The sequence below is a fragment of the Octopus sinensis genome, linkage group LG1, assembly GCF_006345805.1.
Source record: "Octopus sinensis linkage group LG1, ASM634580v1, whole genome shotgun sequence".
Lineage (NCBI taxonomy): Eukaryota > Metazoa > Mollusca > Cephalopoda > Octopoda > Octopodidae > Octopus > Octopus sinensis.
This window is the reverse complement of record NC_042997.1, coordinates 185,881,805-185,889,304: the sequence shown is the minus strand read 5'-3', so window position 1 is coordinate 185,889,304 and position 7,500 is coordinate 185,881,805. Positions and strand designations below refer to the sequence as shown.

Genomic DNA, 7,500 nt, shown 5'->3' with positions numbered 1-7,500 from the left:
ATACTAATACGTATGTAACCATATGTATAGACACACATTTGCACACACATATGCGCGCACACACACATAGGTATATAAGGTGTTACAAAACACGTACACTCATTTTAACACCTGATAACTCAATTTTCATTTCTCTTTTTAGATTTAATCTATTAAAAATAATAAAGAGTAAATCTTGTGTTAGGGAAAGTTTTCCTAAATTACTGCTGGAAGTTTGAAAATACAGTTAAAACTGCAAAACAGTTTCGTAGTTAATTTTTAACAGAATTTTTTATTCGACCTACCATCTCTCGAAATAAGAGAAGCTTGAAGCAGATAAAATTGTTCAGAATGCACACAAGAAACCACAGACACTGGGAGACGACAGACACTGACAAACTCTTCCATTCTATCTGCCTGACCATCGGTCACTATGTTTGTTTTTGGATTCACAGGAATTGTTTTTAAACGCCTTCTGTAGACCTTATCCATAATGTTTAGACAAGCAATTGATCTATACCTTTTAGCCTACACAATTGTGTCGTTCTTGGTTAAAAGATCTGTCTGTGATGTAGCAAGCCAATTTGGTAATGTGAATCTGGCCTTTAATAATACTTTTGAGTATAGATATAGTTGAAGATCAGTCTTTTACTAGTTTACTAGTATTCAACTGTTATATCTCTTCCAGTTGTCTTCCCATTACGCCACAGAAACCGGGAAACCGGGCCCATGAGCCTCGCTAGGCTTGAAAAGGGCGACGTTTATCGTTTTTTTTTTACTTGGTAGGGATAGATAGAGAAGGGAGAGAGTGTAAGAGAGAGAAAGAATATTTGTGCGAAAGAAAGAGAAAATAAGAAAGAGACAAAAGTGTGTGCTACTGTCAGAAAACAGACAAACAGACAGACAGACTGACAGACAGACAGACATTCAAGTCCATACAAATGTACCCTATTTAAATGTTTTAACATTTCAGTATAATGAAACATTCCAGATGTCTAAGACGTACCAAGAGTGGAAGAAAATAGCGTCTGTGTTTGAGACGTAGTTATTCCAACCAATTTAACTGGTGTCATCGTGAGAACAACACAGTGTTGAAGTCTTGTTACACGGGATAAACAAACAACATCAATCACAGTAACAGTAGCATCAACAATGATAGCAGCAGCAACAATAACAATGGTGTTTACTACGACTACGATGATATAAACCACAACTGCAATACACTCAGTAAGGAATCTAAAAATAAAAAACAAAAAAACACGAAAGCATTATTAACACAGCATTTGCAATTATAACTAAAGTAACCATGGGCGTTTGGCGATCTTTTGGTTACAAAAGGTAGTGCGATTGATGCTCTCCAGAGCTATTATACAGTTAAAAGCACAAATACTAGGTTTTGATAGGTTGTTTCTTTTAAGTCAAATAATGATATACAGAACACATCACACAATATCCAAGTTGTAAGAAATATTGTTTAATGCATTTATTAGCAGTAAGGCGCAGGCGTGGCTGTGTGGTAAGTAGTATGCTTACCAACCACATGGTTCCGGGTTCAGGCCCACTGCGTGGCACCTTGGGCAAGTATCTTCTACTATAGCCTCGGGCCGACCAAAGCCTTGTGAGTGGATTTGGTAGACGGAAACTGAAAGAAGTCCGTCGTATATATAAAGGGATATATATATGTGTGTGTGAGTGTGTGTGTGGTGTGTGTGTGGTGTGTGTGTGTGTGTGTGTGTGTGTGTGTGTGTGTGTGTGTGTGTGTGTGCATATGTTTGTGTGTCTGCATTTATCCCCCCAACATCGCTTGAGAACCGATGCTGGTGTGTTTACGTTTCCCGTAACTTAGCGGTTCAGCAAAAGAGATCGATAGAATAAGTCCTGGGGGCGATTTGCTCGACTAAAGGTGATGCTCCAGCATGGCTACAGTCAAATGACTGAAACAAGTAAAAGTAAAAGTGAAAGTAGAAATATCAATTGCTAACAGATATGTAGACATGCTTTCACTAAATATCTGATCTTGCTTCACTGTTTTACTCTCTTTCGAGCAAATGTACACCTTATGTGCATATTTATCTGACATCTCTCTGAAGAGCACGGTGTAAAAAGAATAGGTGTTGAAAACCGTTTTGTGACCATTTCAATAATTCTAGCTGCAATTGGATGTGAACCTGATAGATGCGTATGATCCGTGTCAAACTTTGTATGGATTGCCACTTGTGCATGTAGGAAATCCAAATGACTACATGAAGGTAGTGATGAAAATCATGTGACCTTTTGTTTCTTCCGTCTGTATTTTCTAGAAGTTTGGTTGGATATAAATAAAACTGAGCTAACACACACATGTCAATGCTTTGTGATTAAAACTAAATATACATCGACAAGCCATTTTGTTTTATCACTTACCTTATATAAACAGAAAAAAAGTCTATGCCCTCCCTTTTCAAAATTATATGAAATATCTTTAATTCTTTTAAAATACTCACGTTTTAAACTTTGTGAAAGCTATCAATTAAAACAAATTCTTCTTTCGTTTACAACTTCGTGAAGTGTGAAACATACGGACATCTGTAAAGAATTACTTTAATGTTGTGTGTGTGTTTGTTAGCTATTGTCCCAGACTTAGTTTTATTTATTATCAACCGGATTTCTGGAAAATACAGACGGAAGAAACAAAAAGTCACATGATTTTCAACACTACATTCAGGTAGTCATTTGGATTTCCTACATGCACAAGTGGCAATCCATACAATTATTATTATCATTATTATTATTATTACATTATATATATATATATATATATATATATATATATATATATATATATGTGTGGTGTGTGTGTGTGTGTACACTGTGAAAATAATAAGGGTAGAAAAATCTTTATACCGGTATCTAGCATGCGTAATAACGTCAATAGACAACATATTTTCATATATAGTAGTGTATAAACAATTTAAGTATTTATACACGAAAGAGGTAACCTTTGACAGGACACCTTACGTGCTAGAAAGGGTAGCCAAACCACGAATAAAAGCAATTTCAAAGGGAATGGAAATAAACATATTTTTGTAGTTACCCTCAGACTCGAGTCTGAGGGTAACTACAGATATCAATGTGTAAATAAATGAATTTGCCATCTGCACTTCATCAGTGAGGTTGCTAAAATTAATGCATATTTATGCAGTAAATAGCACCGAAAACACACGTGCTGTATACTTACATACTATAATTTTATGCGGTTTTAATTTTTGATTATTATGTGCTGCCGGATGTAACTGCGCTTGCGTGGTGGATTCCGAAAATTATATTACACCTACCAGGCTCCTTCGTATTAGCACAAGTTGCTGGATAATTTTTCGTTCCTTTAAGAATATTGTAGAACGGAACCTTTTCATACATTGGAATTTAAATCCTAATCTCTATAGAAATTTATTAATACAAGAAAACATTGAATTTGAATTGCTTTTAATTTTTACGATTATTGATATCAAATCGGGCTGTAATTTCAGAGCCCGAGACAGACGCATGTGAACGATGTCAAGAGAATGTCTGCTACGAATGATATTGTTTTGATACAAGGCACCTCTAAGACGATATAAAAACTTGAGTCTGAGGGTAACTACAAAAATATTTTCTATTTCCATTCCCTTTGAAATTGCTTTTATTCGTGATTTGGCTACCCTTAAATAAAATGAAGCAACAAAGCCAAGGCTGAGTGGAATTTTCAGGACATTTATGAAGAGAAAGTTAATCTTAAAGCTGTTCCTGGGATATTAGGGATCCGTCATCTTACATTGTCTCTGATGATAGGATATCCCTAACATCTCAGAAACAGCTGTAAGATTAACTCTTTATAAATGTCCTGAAAATTCCACATAACCATGGCTTTGTTCTCTCATTTTATGTAACATACACACATATATATATATGCACATGTATGCATATGTGTGTGAGTATATATTTATATTTCATGTATATATATATATGTTTATATATATGTATATATTTATGTGTGTGTTTATTACTCACATATACACTCTCTAAATATATTTATGTGAATAAGTATATGTATCTATGTAAATGTATATTCGTGTGTTATTTACTTGTCAAATGAATATATATATAGGTATGTATATACATATATATGTATGTATATATATATTTGTGTGTGTATATATATATCTATATATGTGTCTTTATGTGTAATTATGTATATGTACATATATGTGTGTGTGTGTATATATATATATATATATATATATGTGAATATATATGTATATATGTATATGTACGTATGTATAGGTAAGTGTATATAAAGTTACATGTGGTGAGCGAAGGAACGCTAGTCAAACAGAAAATGACAAATAGATTAAGTCACAAACATTCAGATGCCTTTGCAGCTAAACATTTCGTTCACCTGCGCAACACACATTGGCTCGTTCTCTCGTAACTTATTACACACGCAAGCACGTACATGCTACTATTAAACACGCACTACCTTGTATCCATAGATCATCAAGATTTTAATTAACATCTGTTTCTCCATGGTTCCGTAGGTCTGACAGGATTGTGCTCCCAAATCCATCACCACCATGTCAGATGCTTCGAGAATATGGTAACAATTTGATTAGCGAAGCGTACATAATTTATGCAAAATTTTTACATATACATATACTCTTCCTAGCACCGTTCATATATTATTCGCACACGTCTATTTGTGCTTATAAAGACTCATATACTCACATACATTCTTATTCACGTGTGTGTATAATGTGAATAGTGAATGTATGTATGTATATATGTGTTTGTGTATATTTGTGTGCGCATGCATGTAATTTATACATACACTCATGCTAAAAAAGATAGTTATGTATACACACGTATATATATATATATAAGATTAGTGTACATTTGAACACAAAACGAGGCGACCCTTAACAGGCAGCCTTACATGCTAGATGTAGCAGTCAAATCGACCAAAACCACATTTAAGGGCAATTTTGAAGGGAATGAAAAATATAAACTTTTACCTTGTTTCCTTTTACACCCATACCTAGGTTTTAAACTCTAATTTGCAAATAAAATGATTTGCTAGACAAAGTTCTCATCAGTGATTACGCCAAAACATTAAGATATAATTTAGAGACAGAAATAATAACACGTGTCTGATCATTATATATGATAATTTTTCAAATTCACCGCGCAAGCGCGGTTTCAATCGGCAGTAGCTGAATTAATGTCGAATTAAATTTCTGAAATTACTAAAATCATATTCATAGAATGTAGGGTAGAGAAATTTTTGAAATTTCACTACCAGTGGCCTAGCATGTATAGAAAGTCAATAGACAAACTATTTTCCATATAAAATTTGTATATATATATATATATATATATAGAGAGAGAGAGAGAGAAAGGTGTTTGTATATATCTATAACCAATTAGATTATCATATATATATATATGTGTGTGTGTGAGGTGAGGGTGTGTGTGTATGTTTTGTTGTAAACGTTTTGCAAGGAAAATGCTGACAGTAATTCCAAATTAGTAAGCATTTGCCTTCAAAATATATAGAGAAATTCTTATATTACTTTATCAGTTCTTCAAACTCAATTCACAAAAAGAATTATTCCACGTTCTTCCGAATGTTTATTGATTTTTATAACGCAAGCAACATACATATATATACTCACATCTACATATCCATATATGTGCGTATTCGTACGTGTGCATGTATATGTGCCTGTGAGAGTGTGTGCGCGTGTGACTAAGTATTGCAGAGTCTGTCATTTCCAGGATATCTTACACGTTGCATTCTTCGTAAGACATAATCTTAGGCGCAGGCTTTCCAATCACAGGGTTCCGGCTTCGGTGCCAATGTGTAGCGCTTTGCGCAAGAAGTGTCTTCTACAATAGCCTCAGGCCCACCAAAGCCTTGTGGGTGGATTTTCTACGTATGCACGTGTGGTTTTGTTCTCCCATCATTGCTTGATAACCGACAGAACAAGTAGTAAGCTTAAAAATAAGAATTTGGTTCGACTAAAAAAAACTTTTGAACGTGGTGCTCCTGCACTCAAATGACTGAAACAAGTAAAAGAATAATAGAATATACATACTCACACACACACACACACACAAAATATACTCACAAGGCTTTGATCGGCCCGAGTCTATAGTAGAAGACACTTGCCTAAGGTGCTACACAGTGGGACTGAACCCGGGACCATGTGCTTGGGAAGTCAGCTTCTTACCACACAGCCACGCCTATATACATACAGTGCGCGCGTGTGTGTGTGGGGTTTGTATATATATGCATATACATTTGGCGAAAGATGCGAGTGAAGATGTGTACGTTTTCATAGTGATGTATGCGTACGTACGTGGGTGTGCGAGCGCACATGTGTACGTATGAATATGCGCGCTTACGCATTTACTATGAACTCTTAACCTTATCTTTATTAGCGGTCATTCGAATTAGTGCTTTTGTATAAATAGCGATCTATAACACAGTAATTTCCCTTTGTATAACGGTCTTTTTTCATAGCGTTTTTCAGATGGCCGGATAACCGAAGAGATGGTGGTGTGGATTTCCACGGCACCATCTCGGCATCCGAAACCCAGAAGTTTTTATTTTGGCTACCGAATAATTGTCACATATTATATATGTACATATATATATATATATATATATATATATATATATATATATATATATATATATATATATATATATATATATATATATATATTATATAGTATAAGGAGCGCGGCCTAGTGATTATGTGGCCTCACGATCATAAGGTCGTGGGTTCAATTCCCGTTGCTCCAGTCCAATCAGCTGGCAAAAATGAGTAGTATCTGTATTTCCAAGGGCCAATCTTGTCACATTCTGTCTTACGCTGTATCTCTCTGGGTAAACTTATCTGTGGAGTGCTCAGCCATTTATACGTTAATTTCACGAGCAAGTTGTTCCGTTGATCGTATCAGGTGGGAACGATTTACACATCAATTCTTAAACAATGTGGATATGGAAAGCCTGTACACAGCTGCTTTAGATGATTTAAACTAGTGTTAGAATGAACGTGTAACTATTCTCTCTTTTACTCTTTGTAGATATATTATAGAGACGTAATTTTTTATATAAGCTGTCACATAAAAATAGTTGCTAATAGCTTCATAGATATGCTCAAATATATATTATAGCAATGAAAGCAAACACTCCAGTTGCACACCAGTATTTTAATGCCTGTTCTCGTTCGAAGTAAATGTAATACGAAAATTTGTCTTTCCAATTTACGCAATGCTTTTGTAGAGTCTAATATTACACACCCATAATTTCATACACGCACACAAACGCACACACATACACACACATTCCGTTTTTCTTTTATTTTTAAAATCGTGTCAGTTGTAGGACTGCGGTCATGCTGGAGCGCCGCCTTAATTTATTTTCTTTTAGATTTGTTGTTGCTTAATGGCTGGAAGTTGATCTATCATTGGGTGTGTAGCAGCTGAGTTTCTGTGAGT

At 34.9% G+C, this 7,500-nt stretch overlaps 1 long non-coding RNA gene across 1 annotated transcript in view; it reads left to right on the top strand.

Moving 5' to 3' along the window:
• LOC118766458 overlaps positions 1-2,992 on the top strand; it is a 16,405-nt gene extending 13,413 nt beyond the window's left edge. The window contains exon 3 of the long non-coding RNA XR_005002392.1: positions 2,915-2,992. This is a non-coding gene — a long non-coding RNA (uncharacterized LOC118766458). The remainder of the gene's footprint in view (positions 1-2,914) is intronic.
• Positions 2,993-7,500: the final 4,508 nt, after the last annotated feature.